The 15,832-nt window shown below is 39.8% G+C and overlaps 1 protein-coding gene across 2 annotated transcripts in view; it reads left to right on the forward strand.

Annotated features, from left to right (window-relative positions):
• Positions 1-2,895: 2,895 nt before the first annotated feature.
• Positions 2,896-15,832, forward strand: part of LOC136845291 (uncharacterized) — a 46,329-nt gene continuing 33,392 nt past the window's right edge. For both annotated transcript variants that reach the window (XM_067115469.1, XM_067115470.1), the window contains exon 1: positions 2,896-3,118. The gene's annotated coding sequence lies outside the window, so the exon portion shown is untranslated. The remainder of the gene's footprint in view (positions 3,119-15,832) is intronic.

Below are 15,832 nucleotides of genomic sequence, written 5' to 3' on the forward strand. Positions count from 1 at the left end.
GAGAAAGGTTTTAAATGACCTATCACCAAATATTCTTTTTGAATAGTTCTCTTTTAACTTTTCTGAATTGCTAATTCTTGACCATTTGTTTATGATCTAAACAACCTAATTTTAACTCTGACAACTGGTTTTTATTTCTTTTCCGGTGAGAAACAATGTTTGTGATTTTTATGTATGTACTTATTCTGCTTATTTATAATAAAGCATATATTAGAGTGTTTTATATCTCTTTTCTCCTGTGGACTATATTGACATGTATATATATATATATATATATATATATATATATATATATATATATATATATATATATATATATATATATATATATATATATATATGAACTTAATCAGAGTTGTCAGTATGAATACTCTTGTTTGCTTGAAGAAACAATGAGAAGTACGGTACATACCCTAATAAATGCAGCACAGTGAGTATTTATGTAATCTATTATCTAAACAAACAAGCCAAAATGAGTAACTAAGAATAATAGTAGACTGTTCCCCTATAACTTCATAGGCATGGCATTTTCTATATTCTCATTTAATGATTTTCGTTAATGAACAAGTTTAAACTTTCAATATTCACAGCATACTTAGCAGTCTTGACCGAAGAGCATTGTGGACATTTTTTTATATAAAAAAAATTTAAATTAGACTAGTTTTAACTTCACAGTGAGTAACAGATCAACCACAGGTGTTGCTAGAAGATAGAAAACAGGCAGAAAGGAATGATTGTTTTAGGTACGACTGAAAGAGAACTTTAGAGAACTCCGTATATCCTGTGATGTCCTGTTGGTAGGTGATATTAAATATGATATGATCTGTCGAGGAAACTGCCGTAAAAATGAGCGAGATCTTATTGAGAGAGAGAGAGAGGAACTTTTCAGTAACAAAAAGTTAATGTTAAGAAACAATACTGGAAACTAACTTTTATATGTATAATAGTAAGATAAGCTATATACTTATAAATATTTTAATACGTTTTCCTTGAGAGTACCGCTGTATTTGCGTAGCTTGGTATCTTCCTCATCATTGGAGGAAAAGTCTCAACGTTGATGACGTACTCCGCTAACATTTACACCCACAGATTGTGGATAAAAACACTAGACCGCGACTGCAGATGCCGATAGTAAACATTTCTGTCGAATGCGCAGACTGTATAAAAAATAAATAAATAATGACACGAAAAACGAAAATGTAAACAGTTGAGTTAAAACATACTTCGATGTAGCCAATTCGAGTTGACAAAAGTAGACCTATGGTAATAAAGACACTTCTTTGACTCAGAATTCAACTTTGTTAATAGGAAATGAAACGTAGGCAATGCAGCATTTGGAACTAAATGGTCTTTAAATTATAAGTTTTTAAAACTAATTCTGTCTTTTTTCCCATCACTTCACCTTTAATAACATTAAAGAGTAATAAAGACATAACTCTTGTCTGAGACACAATTGTGCACAGGTCAACCACACCTGTATCTATATATTCAAAAACAAACGTTGCTTTCGTCACTTTTAACTTTTAAGTTTCTCTCAGTTAAAGGACCTTCCACACCACTACTTTGCACCCTCCATATCATGTATATGGTAATAATATCGTAAGCTCTTTCTTGGTTATCGATTCTTCTGTTATCTGTCTGACTTCATCTGTCAAAATCCTACAGTTATGACTCTTACCTCTGTATACTAGGTAATGTAGTTCTTTTACAGTTCGTACACACACCTAATCATCTCTCAAATTGTAACAAATAATTCTTGTCCCCTATTTCGGTAAAATCTTTCCCTCATCGAAACATAACATATACATCGTGGTCAACAACTGAATCGTACTACCAGGACATCACATCAACTGCTTACATCTTCCTATTTTCAGCTTTTTTAATTGCCATGTTTACACCGTCATCTGTCCCTTCCATAACGAGACTGAAATGTATTTTAAGCCCTTCTGCATTCAATAACTCTTAAAAATACCCTTCATTCTTCATTTAGAATCTTTTTCTTCACTTAGAGTGTAACACAGCACAGTTGTATGATTACCAAAATCTGAATCTATCACTTAGGTCACCCTCGTTAGGGAATCCAAAACGTCTCTTCCCGTAAAATTAATTTATTATTGGCCAATTAAACGCAAGATAGTATGTTTCTATCATGGTCAAAAAAATTCAAAGTTGAAATATGTTAATAATGAAACCAAAAAACCGTTGTTTCAGATATCTTTGATTGCAAAAAAGGGTCCTTGCTACAAAAAGAAGCAGAAAAATAGCGTTTGACAAAAGATAAAGCAGTAAAATATGTGATAAATGCCTTAATAATAAAAAAAAACGGTGTTACAGCAATGACTGATTGCAGGAAAAGTTTCTTGCCACAGAAAGAAGCGGAGAAATAACCTTTTTGACAACAAATAAAACAAATTATATGAGAAATAACCTTTTTGACAATAAATAAAACAAATTATATGAAAGTTAAAATGTGTGTTAATAATGAAAGAAAACAATATTGTTATAGCAGTCATTGATGAAATGAAAAAAATACTTGCTTCAAGAGGCAAAAAATTAGCTTTTAGAGAATAAAACAACAATATTACACTATATAACAATTTTTAAATGTGCTAATAATGAAAGAAAACAACGTATTTACAGCAATGATTGATTGCATAAAAAGTTTATTTACTACAGAAAAAAGCAAACATGTACATATATATGTATGTATATATATTATATATATATATATATATATATATATATATATATATATATATATATATATATATATATATATATATATATATATATATATAGATATAACTTTTTGGCCAAAAATTAAATAGAATTAACTTTAGACAAAAATAAAACCTGCTTTGTAATCTATTTATTCCAGTTCCTCGTCATGACGTCATCACTTATCAGTCGTCATCGAGAGCGACAATGACGTGTCTCTTAAGTCAGCCGCTCATTGATTGGTCCGCGAGCTATGTTGTTTTGAAGACTGACAACAACAATTGTTGTTCCTCCTGACTTACTGACAACAGTGATGGCAAATTCCTCCCCTGAAATAATGTGTCGTAGGATTTCCTGAAGGAGAGAGAGAGTAGATTCGAAGGGGAAAAAATCTATGATTGTAAGTATTTTTTAATTTGGGAATAACAAATATAAGGAAGCCTATGTTGCAACAAATAGGCCTAATGTGTAGGATTTCCTGAAGGAGGAAAAGGAGAAGGAGAGTAGATTTGAAGGAAGAAAATCTACGAGCTTATTTTTAGGCTTAAGTCAATTTGGTTAGGTGGCTGTATTTTTCGGTTGGGAAATAGGCCTAAACGAATTTAGGCTTAGGCTATCTACCCTACTAACTATCGAAGGCTGTCCTTAACTGTCGTAGGCCAATATCTCGAGGTTAGCGTAAGGTTATAGCTAATTACTACATAATTAGGCCTAGTTACTTGTATTTTGGGTAATTCTTAGTCGGCTGTCTGCGGTGAGCTAGACTGTGGCAATTGACGTTTTCCTATGTTATTTTACTTGCTTTACAAGAGTTTAAAGTAATATTTTGTCGGCCGGCTGTAATAAACTGTAATTGACCTTTGAAGACCACACGACTTGAATTACCTAACGCGGGATAGGTCTAAGCCGGCATTCCGCGGCAAGCCCCCCCCACCCCCCTCCATAGCTAATACGGCAAAATTGTAACCAGTAAACACCCCTAGGATACATTAGGTTGGTATTTTTTGGGGTGTTTACTGGTTACAATTTTGCCGCATTAACTATGGAGGGGGTGGGGGCTCGTCGCAGAATGCCGGTTTAGACCTACTCCGTGTTAGGTAATTCAAGTCGTGTAGTCTTCAAAGGTCAATTACAGTTTAGTTACAGCCAGCTGACAAAATATTACTTTAAATTCTTGTAAAGCAAGTAAAATAGCATAGAAAAATGTCAATTGCCATAGTCTACCTCACTGCAGACAGCTGGCTTAGAATTACCGTGTTTTGTTGAGCAGCAGTTATGTTGGCTTTTGTATAGGTCTAGGAAAGTGATGAAATTAATTTCAGTTCGATCTGGCTTACCCTATAGGCTAGGCCTAGGCCAAGCATTTTCGAAGGAAATATTGTGGTAGGCTTAATTATGTTGTAAGGTAGTCGAGGTTGTATAGAGTAGATCCTAGGCCAAGTCTACTGTTACTTGTAAAGCTAATAGGCATACCATTTTTGTGGGAAATATCTTGGTAGGCCCAATTATGTTGTACTGCATTGGAGGCTCCAGAGTTAGATATGACTAGCCTACTGATACCCTTATCCTGTTAGGCTTTAGCGTGGAAAGGCAGATTTCATTGCATAGGCCTAATTCCAGTGTACAAGTGTATCTATTTTACATTAGTAGCATGGCTGAAAATGTAAGTTTAAGTTAGGCTAGTAAGCCTACAAGCCACTTGACATTTTATGCAGTCATAACATTATAAAGACAATGCACCCAGTGATGGTTATGTAGCCCAAGGACAAGTCTAACCCAACCTTCCATGAGCTAATTTAACCTAGGGCAGCTTACCATATCTGGTGGCACTTGGACCTCTTTTCAAAGTTTGAGGGTAGTGCCATATCATAGATTGTTGTTGAGGATGTTTCAAGGAGAATAAAATGGGTACTATTGTGGTGCTGTAATTTCTCACCAAATATATGAACCATTTATTTTTCCTTTTAAAATCTTGTTATTGATGCATTTCTGATTATTACTGTTGGTCAAACACCATTCCTATGGTACCTGTTACCTCTGTTTAATGTATAATGATTTTGGGGAGAACTTGGGTGGGTGATACCAAGAATGAGCAAATTGCAGCAATAGTAATGGTATAAATTGCATGAGCCGTAAGGTAAGCAGTCAGAAAAATGGGTAGTTTGTCTTAATTCAGTAAAAGGCAAAAGCATTTCATAAGGGCAAAAATGGAACAAGGCCAATTACTGCATTGTATCCTAACCTAACCTAACCTAGGGTACCAGATCCTTACCCAGCTGCATCCAGACTTTACCTGTTGTTCCTTAACACTGGAAAGTGGGCACCTCCTGTTTTCACCTTAGCATGGCATGAAAGCATTGGCCTTACTGTAACGGGAGGTACAACTAAAAGCCACACATTTCTTTCTCATTTAAACCATCCCACTAGGAGGATATTGTCTCCATCATTCCTCACGCATTTGGGAGTTACAGCTGAAAGGAACACATTTGTATTTTGTTTCTTGTTTCAACCATGCCCTGTTAAGCGTCACTCATTAGAGAAGTCACTGGTCCCGTATCATCACATTTTCTCGCTCGCAGAGCAGTCGTTTGGTCTATGCTAATTTTTTTTCTTATATGTTTTTTATTGTATTGATATTGATATTGTATTTTGTATAAACATATTAGGATAAATAATGTAGAACAAGAAAAGATGATAGAATTTATTTTGCATTTTTATATCCTAAAGATTATAAAGCATGAAACATGAAAGGGAAAATTTTTCTTTCGTATGACATTCCCTGAAACATAGAACCAGTTGAGGAATGAATTGTATGTTTCATTTCATTTACATTTGTGTCATACCATTTTAGTGGATGTGATAGTGTACGCAAACTTTCTATTAATTCACCTAGAAACTGGTTAGAAAATCTGTTCGTTATTATTACAGTATGCTCCATGACAGTGTCATAAAAAAACTGATGAAAGAAAACTCCATGGGGTTTCCCTTATCCTGAACAATAAATTTCACACCTTTGGGTGAATAGAAAGTTAAAAGACTCCTCTCCTTATCGGTTACTGTCCAGTAACGTGATAGTTCAATGCTCGAATCTAAATTATGGTTTTCTTCAGAATCAGAGAAATATTATTCAGTCTATGTTAGAGCCTTCTGAGCTGCTACTCTAAGTCTTGTAGTCATTATAATTCTCTGCAACGAGTAGTGATAATATCTCTTTAGGCAAAAGATTTTTCGTTTGCTCTGGAATGCTCATTATGGGGTTTAAATGGAACCAATACAAAAAGAAGTCAGTCGTTTGTCGATGAATGCCAGAAACATAGTGGGAGGTGCAAGGTTTGATGTCCTATGTCAGACTGTCTTTCCGTTACAAAAAAGTTGCCATAAAACCCCAATTCAGCTCATAGTGTTGCCAAATGATGTTCCTACAATTTGTATGAGAGCACAGTGAAGTGTATTTCCGAGCTTGATCAGTGTGACACCAGCCTTGAAAGAGGGAGAACATGTTACTCCATTGAAGGCAGTTTGATTGGGGATGCAGGTGACCGAGATATGCTGTTGGTGATGCTTAACAGGTTAAGTTTCTGTGCAGTGTCCCTTTAGCCCCTAGCTGCAACCCCTTTCATCCCTTTTACTCTACCTCCGTTGAGATTCTCTTTCTTCCAAATCTAATTTTTACCCTCTCCTCTCAATTGTTTCATAGTGCAACTGCAAGGTTTTCCTCCTGTTGCAGCTTTAAAAACTTTTTACTCTCATTTTCCCTTTCAGCACTGAATGACCTCATAGGTCCCAGTGCTTGCCTTTGGCCTAAATTTTATATTTCAACCACAGTGATTCAGTTCAGTCAGAAGTATTTATTAATGGCAGGGAAGACAGCCTTTTAGGTGGATGAAAAATTTCCTACACTCATATATAGAATTAACAAACATTCCTATATAAAATTGGTATACGAATAAGTGCCTTCATGGCCAAAAATTCTTTCACATAAGTTAGCCGTTGTTAAACTCAGTACAGCATATCAATCATTGAAAGCTTAGAGGGGTCAGAGAAAACATCTGAAAACTTCATCAAAAGTTGTGAAGCATTCCTTGGCACTGGTTTTTGCAAACCAAAAACCAAATAAGGTTGTGCAAGTGCCCATGTATTGCACATATTTATTGTTATAATCACCTATCACCCCATAGTTTCCAAGAACAGTATGAACAGAAAGCCTTGGAAACAGCAACAATGAACTTAGAAAATTACTGTATTCACCTGCTCCCTATATTCATTATGGAAAAAATGCTGATCTAACAATCTTAATGTTTTTTTATTCAGTTGATTCTTGGCTAAGAATTAAAGAATTATAGTATGATTGGGACATGCATGCTAGGCAGCAAGATTATGTAGTGTGGCAGGCCGCTTTTTGCCCTGTCATTTTTCTTGGTGAAAGCTAGTACAGTACCATTTTACAATTGGGTTAACTGGTGGCTGCAGGTGAAGATCAAACCACATGCCCTGTAGATCTGAGACCAGTGCTAGACCACTGAGCTATGCAAGCTGTGAATCAATTTTATTCCCCTTAACCTTGCCTAAAGATTATTTTAGTGGTTAGAATAGGGAGACAACCTAACAGGTTTTAGCCTATTTTAACTCATCATTTGTGTCTAGTAGCATAACCTACTGTATTTATAGATGAAATGATCTTCAGTTAGACATAGCCAAATTAGGTCAGTGCAGGGTTGACTTAGTTGATTATCAAAATATTCTTTAAGTGACCACTAAACATAGGAGTAGTGGTCTTATCTATTCCATGCTGGTAATCGATAGGTTTGTGAGTATTTACCCTAGTTTTTGGGAACATAACTTGTTTTGAGATTTCTCCTGTACAGAAAATAAATTGTTTAAAGTACAAGACAAGTCATACACAACTCAGTGAACTTATACTCAAATTAGAATTATGGTATATACAGCAACTGTAAGCTGAAAATAAAAGAACTGTTCTTATGACAATACTTACATTTTTGGAGCTAATTGAATGTTTTCTGTCTGTTGATAACTGTTTTTGTGATTGTGATCTTTCATAATGGATATTGATCAGGTTTAGGAGCAAGTGTATGCCTGAACAATGGAATATGTTGGATGAAATAAGATCGTGGTGGTGCTTTTTCTCTATAGATCCCCACTGGTTTTGTTCCTTTTGCAGGTGTAGGGTCTGCGTGGAATGTTTGCTGTTTTGTTTTGGGTGTGATGGGGATATATCCCCTTTGATACGGCTGATTCCTTTGGAAACTTGACACTTTTATGCACAAGTCCCCCCGCTGCTTCAAGTGTTTCTCTTGCTCATTCTCCGTAGGCTTTGCTGTCCACAAGGCAGATTGGGATATGTACATTTGGTAATTAGAATCTAATTCCAGTCAGAGCTGATTTTGTTTTGTTGTGGGTCTAATTTTTGGGTCCTCATATACTTACCCACCTCTGTTTTCAGTGTGGGAATCAGCTCTCTTAATACAGGTAAGATTCATTGCTAAAATGGAAATTTTTATAATATATATTTTTGAGGTGAAACTTACCCTGTATCATTAGCTTCATCTGTGGCTACTTGGCACAGGTTCGACAAGTCTTAAAATTGAAATGATTGTTAACTAATGCTCCCAATAGCTACTCTCCAACCCTTTGGTGGGTGGGGGTAAGACACCGAATGTTTTGGTTGTTCATTCTTCTCGTCGGAGAAGTTCTGTATCTTCCCTATCAAAATCTGTTAAATTTTGTATGGTAAGTGGTTGCAAGACCAGATTGTGTAATTGATGTATGTACGTACAAACTTGCATGGATCATCAAGAGGTGGTTTGCAATTCTGACAACCTTTGTGATCATTGCAGGGATTGGTCTTTGGGAGAGATAGAGATGATAAATTGCTGAATTAGAAGAGAAAGAAGGCTTCGAACCGAGTAACATTTTTATATCTAGGCTTTGGAATTACACCTGGTCAAGAAAATAGAGATACAGTAAATCTAGTGATATAGATCCCTATGTACATCCAAATGGCAGCTCAGGGTAGTAGGCTAAGTTTAATGCAATTAGATATTGACTTGGTTAAATCTAGAATTGAATTTTGTGTAACTATTTGAGTCTTTTGCTTTGAATGTGTCCAGTGCATTGGCAGGGACAGTGTCCCCTTGGCATCCCCTGCCGACAGACGTGGTAGTCTTGGAGTTTCCAGATGAGGACTGACATCCCAGGATGTTCAAGGACTGTTCCCTCTGTCTTCTGCCTTTGCTTCCGGTCCTCCACAGAGTTAGATCACAGTTGCATCAGGACTATTATGTAATAGGTTTAGTTTTTGTGTTTGACCCCGATGTCCCATGGTTATTCAAGTGATTCGTCTGAGCCAGATGACCGATTGGGATCCGTTGTGAGTGCTGCCATTGCGCCTGCAGCTGTCGCTTTAGAAGCTTTAAAGTAAACTGTTTCAGGTTTTATATTTGCATGCAACATGAACAGTGTAGTGTGCTTGCAACTCCGTTGTGGAGTGAGCCCTTAGGAACCAGGCAAGAGGTAGATGTGCTAGGTAAGGTTAAGCGTGCTCCCTCAATATCCGATTTTGTATCCCATAGGCCTTGCTGTAGGCCGCGTACTCCTAGCTCATAGATTTTTTAGCAAGCTTCCTATTGAGCTGGGGCAGTTTGAGGATTTGAAGTCTCAAACAAACTTTAAACTTTTTGTTTATCAGTGCTGTGATATGGAATATCACACAGTGAATGTGGAACATGCAGTGTGATGATGAATGCTCAGGGCAATACATCTGATGAATAAACTTTTAATTTGATAATGGAGGCCCTGCAAACACCTTGGAAGTGGTGCAAGACCTAGATTAGTGTCAACAAATAACAAGTTATAAAACTTTTTGTCGGCTGAGAATTGGTCCCAGTATTTGCCTCATCACTATATTGTGTAGAGTACTCACTTCCTCAGTACATTTGCGAAATTGTACCTTTTTGTTTCTGAGAAGTTTCTCATTTCTCCTGTGCAAGGATAACACGCATCTAGGTTGACCTGCAGATTGTGCACATTCCACACTTCCAGTAACCAGCAGCAGCCACTGGCTCCCATTTCAGCCTGACGCCAGGTCATGATACGACCGCTAGATGGCGCCCACTAGCGCCATCTACCGTCTGGCACCAGCTCGTGCTCTGAGCAGCCAAAAGCACCCAAGTGCCCACTGGCGACTCCTACCATCTGGCACCAACAGGTGCTTTGTGCAGCCAAGGCACCCATAAGCGCCCGAATGCCCAAGTGTGCCCACTGGGGCCAACTGTAGCAGTCAGCCAGGTATGTACAAAGTTGACATACCCTTTTTCTCTTGTTCTGTTAGCCCTATGGGTTTATTTACTGCCTTCCACACCTGGCTCCCTAGCTTCCTTCCCATACCATTGCCAGTCTTGTGTCTGGGTTAACAGAAAATTAACCTTGCAGGTGAGTGTTGTGCAGTGGAGGAGGTGATTATCCTAGACCTAAGTCATTGTCATACTCCCCTAGACCTGGGAGGAGTCGTACTGAAAGTCCAGTGGAGGCTGGTGGGAAGTCTCCTGGGTAGTTGCCCCCCTCTGTCAAACCTGTTGCACAGTCCCATGTATCGACAGACAGCCACTGAAAAGGCGTCTTGGTGGAAGTGTAGTAGAGGTGGTTGCTCATCCTGAAGGTCCCTGTCAGACTCCCCTAAACCTGGGAGGAGGCATCCTGGAAGTCCAAGGGAGGTCAGTGGGGTTTGCCCAAGGGTAGTCGCCCCCTCAGTCGAACCTGTAGTGCATTCCCAGGTATTGGCAGCCACTGGAAAGGCATCTTGAAGGATGTGTGGTGTTACACAGCCACTGGAAAGGTGTCTTGATGTATGTGTAATGTTATCAACTCTCATCAAATTGACGTCTTCCTGAGCACCTGGCGCCATCTTACTAGTGTCTGACACCTGTTCCTGTTCTCTCAGCACCTATTCCCGGACCCCCAACACCAGTTCCCGGGTGCTCAGTGCTCTCTTTAGTACCTGCCGCCAACCTTCAGAGCTCCCATCGTCCGCTCTCATATTGTACTTGGCACCCGTCTTTGCTAAGAACACTGTTGTTCTCTCTTGAGCGCCAATCTCTGATTGAATGCCTGGCTCCGGCTTTTCTAGTGGCCGGCACCAGCCTCCGATCAAGGCGCCAACTCCTCAGTATCAGACTCCCGCCTCTGAGCACCATACAGACCGCTCAGCGACGTTTTGGCTCCCTTCAGTCGGTCCCACCTTTGCCTAGGGCTCAAGATGAGCTGATGTTGCTCCCATTATAGTGACAATTATTGTCTCAGAGTCCTGTCCTTTGCAGACAGGGACTTTTGTGTCCCGAATTTTGAGCTTGTTGAAGGAATCTCCCTCCTCTGGCATTTTTTCTTCATCTCCCAAGAAGTCTCTCAAGGAGTTGGAAGTTTGACTTTTGTTGAAAAGGGAGCAAGACAAGTGTCTTTGGACTTAGCTCCCTCTGGTGCTTCAACAGAACAAGACCTCCTTGCGTCAAGATTTTGAAGTAAAAGGTTTTTTCTTGACTAGTAGCAGGAGCACTGGCTAAGAAGATAGAGGACTCCCAAGTGTTTACTGAGAGACATCACTTTGGATTGTCCCTTAGTCCTGTTGTGTACAGACAAGGACAGTTGAGATGGGTTTTAAAGCTTTCCACACTTTTCTCTGGAATTTCAAGAAGAGGGAACTCTGGTGCTCCTTTTCTACTGTGATAGTGACAGTTGCAATCATCCCTGTTATTTTTGCCTACAGACCTATGTCACCTCTTCCTCAGAACACAGTCTCCGTTGCAAGAGTCAGCTTCTTGGATGTCAGTCTCAACTCTCGGAATTTTCAGGTTTTCCATCTGCCTAGAGAATCTCTGCTTGTTTCAGACAGTCTGCAAATATTGCCCCATTTTTATTCTTTCTTGGAACTTTAGTGGATGAGTCTACTGTACTGGGTACTCTGTCGTCCACCAAGATGTTAGTCAAGTTCATATGAGTCGAACCTGCAATGGTGGCTGTACATGCATAAATGAAGTAAGGAACTCCCTTCTTCCTCCAAGCCCGGACCTAGTCTTCTGCTTTTCACCATGGATCATGGTCGGGGAACCCATGGGTTAACCAGAAACTTTCCGGGTCATACTACCCAGAGTATGGATCCTTCTCACATATGTTAGGGAGCTGTAAGCATTTCTCTTGGGAGCTTCAGTGCTTCTTGACCTTATTTTACACCTGGACTGCAGTAATTCTCTCTAGACAAGATTTCATTCCTAACGCATGTATGTAGAGGAGAAAGGCTCATTTTCTCTCTCATTTTCTCTCCAAGCAGTAGAACTTCTACTGTTAACAGATCGGATTCAGTTTCATTCAAGTCATCTAAAGTTCTTGTAGACAGACTGAGAGCAGGTACTTCCTTACGTCCCCTGGTCTGGCGGGAACTGTGGAGTCCATGGGGCAGACCATTTATGTTCCTATTTGACACCTCAAGGAACCTTCAAACCTTCAGAAATCTCCAGTACTAGGCTGTTCTGCTAGTCCTATTGCTTAAACTAGTATTGTTGCAGAGATCAATCTCCTAGCCCCGTCTGCCATTCTAAGTGGGCAGTCTCTATCCTTCTTCTTGGAGACATCTATGGCCCATTCTGTCCAGCTACAGCTTTCGGGTTTTTACTTGAACAGAATCAGACTAAGGTCACATCCTGAAAGGGATTATTTTTTTAATACTTAAGGAAACATTTTACCTTATAAGTGAAAGTCAAGGACATCAGAGCAGCCTCTTCCTCCTCAACTTTCATGCTCATTTGTCCTTTACTTCTATTCTACCTAGTCCTACTGGAATTATATTCGTCCTCCACATCTCTGCTTCCATTCCACATAGCCCTACTGGAAGTATAGTTGTCCTCTGCGTCTTGCTTTCTTTTCAAGTGATCCCGATCATGTAGCTCGCTTGTCTGGCTCCCAGCTCGCCTGGCGCCAGCTCCCATGAGCTCCTGCTAGCTCCTCCAGGAGCCCACTACCTCCCCCAGGAGCCCGCTAGCTCCCACAGGTGCCCGCTAGCTCCCACGGGCATTCACTAGCTCCCATGAGTGCCCGGTAGCTACCATGGGCGCCCGCTAGCTCCCACAAGTGCCCACCAGTCCCAAGCTCCTAGCTCAACTAGTGCTCAGCGCTTCTAACGCCAGCTACAGCCTGACACCAGACCATTCTCTGAGCATTCAAGCCCTCTCCAGCTCTGTGGGAGAATAGGGAGGTCTGTCCTTTTGGAGTTTTTCAGAGGACATCCTATACATATGGTGATATGGCAAGATCCGTTTCATTCACTGACTAGAACATATTGCCCTTATGGACTTCTAACTTGGGACACACTCAGAATTAAGAGAGCAGTTTGCCTTCTTTTAAGTAAAGCTAAAGATGTCATGGTAGCCTCTACCTCTTTAGCTTGCATACATTTTATGCCTCGTACGTCCATTCTGCCTTTGAACTAATGGGAATGTAATAGTTCTTCATGTCTCATTATTTTTAATGGAAGTTAAATAGTGTTGAATCTTTCAGTGCCTTGAGACCATTTCTAGTGACTGGCATGATATCATGGAAGGAAGCATGGGATTGTTTTTTTCTACTGTCTCTTCACCTTGTAATGAGGTGTCGAGCTTTTTATGGAGCCAGGGGGTGCACTGTACCTGAAGCACCCACCACTCTCAGTGGATGGGTTGTGGTTTTATATAAGTGTAGGTGACAATGTTGTCTGGTTTTTATTTTGGTGCTACGCCCAGGGCAAGGGCAAGCACCTATCATGCTTTGGTAGCCATGGAGTGCTTCCTTCGCTACAAATTTCCCACTAAATAGGAGGCGACCCTTGGCTATACCACCACGCCCCTACGAGTTAAGATGAGCACCTAGCATAGACAGTATCCCACGGGCTCTCTTAGTTGATAGGTAACGACAAGCATTGGTTTTTAATGCTAGCAGTTTTTTCTGTTTTCAAATTCATTACATAATGTTTTTGGAGTAGAATATGTCCATGTATCCCACCTCCTATCAATGTGGGAATCAGCTATGTAATTACTTGGTAAGTTACTTATATAAAAATGACATTTTTTATAATAAAATTAATTTTTATATATACTCAACAAGTAATTGCATGATCGAAGCTCACCCTCCTCCCCGCTGATGGACATAAGGCATGAACAGATTGGGGTTATCTGCTAAAGTCGTTCCTAATATTCCTGCTAGTGGGTGGAACTGGTCACCTACACAGACGTGCAAAGTGTTACTTGCGAAATTTTGAATTCATGCTGCCATGTAAAGTGAACTAATAGCTATGTAATTACTTGGTAAATGTATATAAAACTTTATTTTATTATAATATCATTTTCCAACACAAGCTCAAATGGACAATCTGTTGTTAATTATGAGAGAATTCTCCTCCTCAGGGAGCATGGCCTCTAATGCTGGTTGTATTGCTTAGGCCACTTGTCTTCTGTGGAGAAGTTAGTTCAGAGTGCTTGACTTTGAGTTGTAGCCGTGGAACCAAGAATGGGTCCTTTCCCTTCTTTGGTCATTGTCCATAGTATCGCTTCTGAACCCAGACCTCTCACTGTATTCAGTTGCCTCAGACTAGGATGTGTTTGTGGTTATCGGGAACCGGTCGCTTCTAGGGTGTGGTCACCAGTAGAAGCGGGTCTTCTTATTAACTGCAAGGAGTTGATGGCTAGATAGAAGGGATTTAAGTAGTTTCTGTCTTCTCGGCTGTGCCTTCTATAGCTTATATAGGACTTGAGCCTTGGGACAATGGAGAGGAATATTGTCCATATGCCTCAGTTATTGCCTTGGTGACTGTATGTTTGGTGGACATATTAAGTTATCCAGAACAGGTACTCTCCCACATTTGATCTTTCCCTGTATTGTAGTTTGCAAGACAATTTGGAAGGTGTTGGGCCAACCCCTCGTTTTCTTTGCAGCGAAGCTGAATCATTGTATACAGCTGTATGTCTCTCCAGTTCAGGGCCCTCAAGTCTGGGCAGTAGACGTTATGATTCAAGACTGGACAAGCCTATTTGTGTGTGCCTTCCCTATGTTTCTGATGCTGAAGGGGATATTCTAGGGTGGAGGACTTTTGGGAATTCCACCATGTTTCTAATTACGCTTTGGTGGCCGAGGAGGCATTGGTTCCCAGTCCTTCCACATATCAGTAGAGTTCCTAGGCACTACCTCCATAGATAATCTGCTTCGTCAGGTGGGAACGGGGAAGCTGTACAGAAATATTGAGATGCTTTGCCTAACCGCATGGGACTGTTGTCTACCTCCTGAGTTCCAGAGACTTTATAAATCATCTAGGGACTTTCCCAATGACAAGAGGAAAGTCCACTAATTTCTTGTTTAGTATCACAAGTGCTGTATTGCTTGTGGTGTAAGTCCAGGGCCAGTCCTTGTCTTCACACCAATATTAACAAGATTAACAGTGTATAAGGGGCTGCACTTCTTGAGAGATGCCAAAGGATTGCCTGTTTCCTCCATCTAGGCTATAATCCATGCTGACTTAGGCAAAACTGTTTACACTTTTCAGCTGGATTGCTGAAGGTTCTGCCAAGCCGTTTTTATGGAGCCTAGTCTTACGAGGGTGGGGGAGTAACTATTGAGAGCGTTTGTTAACGATCATTTTAGTTTTAACACTTGTTGAACCTGCGCCAAGTAGCCGCGGATAAAGCTAATGATAGAGGTTAAGTACTGCTTAAAAAGTTGATTTTATCATAAAAATCATTATTTTTTTAAATACTTACCTTCCTATCATAATGAATCCCCCCCCCTCCCCCACCTTCCTACTCATGTGGACAGAAACAAAACAGAATAATAGATACATGAACCACAGTTCTTCCTTAAAGGGAGGGGTCAATGGACGGTATTACTAAACAATCTATAGTCAAACCAAATTGACTATGAACATGTAGTATGTTCTCGGCGTTGCCACTTTTCCCAGATTTGATTCATAAACCCTTGACTTAAGTTGGGATTTATTGTAGATGTGGCAAAAATGCTGCCATATCTTCCTTATACCAGGTCAAAAAGGGTAAACACCTTGACACTATTGTTCTGTGTCTAACACTGA

Source organism: Macrobrachium rosenbergii, chromosome 13 (genome assembly GCF_040412425.1).
Source record: "Macrobrachium rosenbergii isolate ZJJX-2024 chromosome 13, ASM4041242v1, whole genome shotgun sequence".
NCBI lineage: Eukaryota > Metazoa > Arthropoda > Malacostraca > Decapoda > Palaemonidae > Macrobrachium > Macrobrachium rosenbergii.